General features: G+C 34.7%; 1 long non-coding RNA gene across 1 annotated transcript; it reads left to right on the top strand.

Annotated features, from left to right (window-relative positions):
* The first annotated feature begins 239 nt into the window (after window positions 1–239).
* LOC107726958 (uncharacterized) lies at window positions 240–2,048 on the top strand. Its single transcript, XR_001638311.1, has 3 exons — window positions 240–347; window positions 623–694; window positions 1,581–2,048. It is a non-coding gene; the product is annotated as an uncharacterized LOC107726958 (long non-coding RNA).
* The last annotated feature ends 171 nt before the right edge of the window (window positions 2,049–2,219 follow it).

Raw genomic sequence — 2,219 nt, 5'->3', positions numbered from 1 at the left:
CTTCTTTATTCCTTAAAAAAACTTTTGAACGTTTATGATTTATTGTCGTATCTTATTATTTGAAGATTAACCTGCTCGGCAACGCTAATGTATTAGCTAGCAAAGAGGAATTAACACGACATTACATCAAAGTTATCAACGGCAAGTGTTAAATATAGTGTTTTACACCACAGTTTGTCAGTGGGAAAATAAAAAACACACACATATATATATATATATATATATTTATTTTGTGTGTGTGTGCTTTTCTCAGTCGGAGACAGACAACCAATTCTTTTTGTCTTTTAAACCAGAAAGACGGCTGACAGATCTAACCGACACTCGCGCCACAGAAACTAATTTAACAGGTAGACAAACCCGCCCATTCACTATATTACAATAACTTTGAACTTTTTCTTAATCGTTATTTATGATCCGCTTCGTCAGTTTCATCTAGCATATCCATGTGATGCTAATTAAGTTTACTAATGCAGCCGAAGCCCCGGTAAACAAAGCGGCTCGAGGAGCATTTATGATGGCTGTTTTGCTAACGTTATTTACCATTTCAGACTGATATTTGCGCCTCGCGTTTTTTTTATTCGAAACTCATACTTGCATATGTTTTTTAAATCAATGTTTTTAGAGCAAAGGCAGCATGGAGTGCTGGGATGTCAAAGGCAACAAGATGTCTGCAATACTACGAGCCTAAAGTGAAGTAGAATTCACATTGATTTAATTGATAGGTTTTAGTGTTTTGCGAGATGTAAACCATCATTTTCTGAAAGGTTTAAGTACATTTCTTCATTTTTGGATTAATTGCTATTTTTGCAAATGTAGCAGCACAAATGTGTCTTCTGAAGCTTTTTGCAAATGTAGCGGCACAAATGTGTCTTCTGAAGCAGTACAATATTTTGGAATGAAATTTAAATCTGAACATTGATCAACTCATGCATACACAGCCCAGACAAATACTGGTTCTTTCACACCACGTGAATTACATCATGATATCCAAGGATCAGTGATGTTTGATGTAATGTAGTGTGCCACCATTTTTGATTCAGACTGTATTGGCAAAATGAATAACATATTAAATTTCAGTTTGTCTTTCATTCAGAGTCATTATGCTTCAGAAGAATACGAGTTGGGTCTTGAAAGTTCTAGTTATAGTAGGCTTTCTTAATATGGATTACAAAAAGTATTTTGTGTTATATTTCCACTTGCACTTATCTTAAAGTTGCTTTGGGTTTGTATAAAGGTGTGTTGATTTATTATTTATATTTATTAAATTATATTTATTTGGATGTTTTATTAATAAAAATTATATTTAAACTCGAGAACATTCAGCTGTAACACCCCTGAAAGTTTTTCCCAATTAAATCCAGTTGACCGACAGCTCTGGAAGACAAGTTGTGAAAATTACTACAAGTTTTTTAAAAGTACTACAGGGTTTTAAATGGGCACATGTCCTACTGAATAAACACTACTCTGATCCTTCACACCTTTATTTTCATTTATGAAAATTTAAATGTGTCTTTCCACACAAGTGTTAATTTTATGATTTGTTGTCACATATACCAACACTTTTTTTTTAATGCATTTAGAAAAAGGAGCCTGAGCAGGAGCAGAAGGCAGCAGTCCCCATCATTGCTGCTGAGGAGGAAGAGGAAATGTCACGAGGGAACCCACTGGATGTTTTGATTGTCTTTGAAGACGGAGAGGTGATGTCAACCAAGTCTAGGGTCAGTGCACTGCTGCTGCTTTTGCACTTTATGCCCTTATTTAGAGAACACTAACTTCTCAAAGCAGCTTTACAGAAAATGCATGTGTCTACATTACAATTCAGCCTGATCTGTACTATACATACTATACTTTTCAACTTGAATAGTGTTGTATCATGTGATTTAAAGTGATGCTATATGGGTGTACTCACTTCTGTTGTATACTGTATGTTTGACTAATACACTGGAAGCAATATTGACGTGACATACTGATACAATTCCTCACCGCTAATCATGATGTTCATTCTATTAAGTAGTACGGGTTTAATACAGGAGATTTACAGTCGATGTAGTAAAAAGAAAAAGTTGTATGAACATGCCCTCTGACCTTACCTCTTTTACTTTGAGGTTAGTTTCCACACACAAGTACATCTGATGTGTGAGCGGCCATCAGGCGCAATTGTAACAAAGAGCAATTCTTTATAGAATTGCAATATTTTTTGGACATGTATAATTTAAAAT

The sequence above is a fragment of the Sinocyclocheilus rhinocerous genome, unplaced genomic scaffold (genome assembly GCF_001515625.1).
Source record: "Sinocyclocheilus rhinocerous isolate Xijiao unplaced genomic scaffold, SAMN03320098_v1.1 scaffold6154, whole genome shotgun sequence".
Classification (NCBI taxonomy): domain Eukaryota; kingdom Metazoa; phylum Chordata; class Actinopteri; order Cypriniformes; family Cyprinidae; genus Sinocyclocheilus; species Sinocyclocheilus rhinocerous.
Note: the sequence above shows the minus strand (reverse complement) of the source record. Positions and strands in the feature narration are given on the sequence as shown.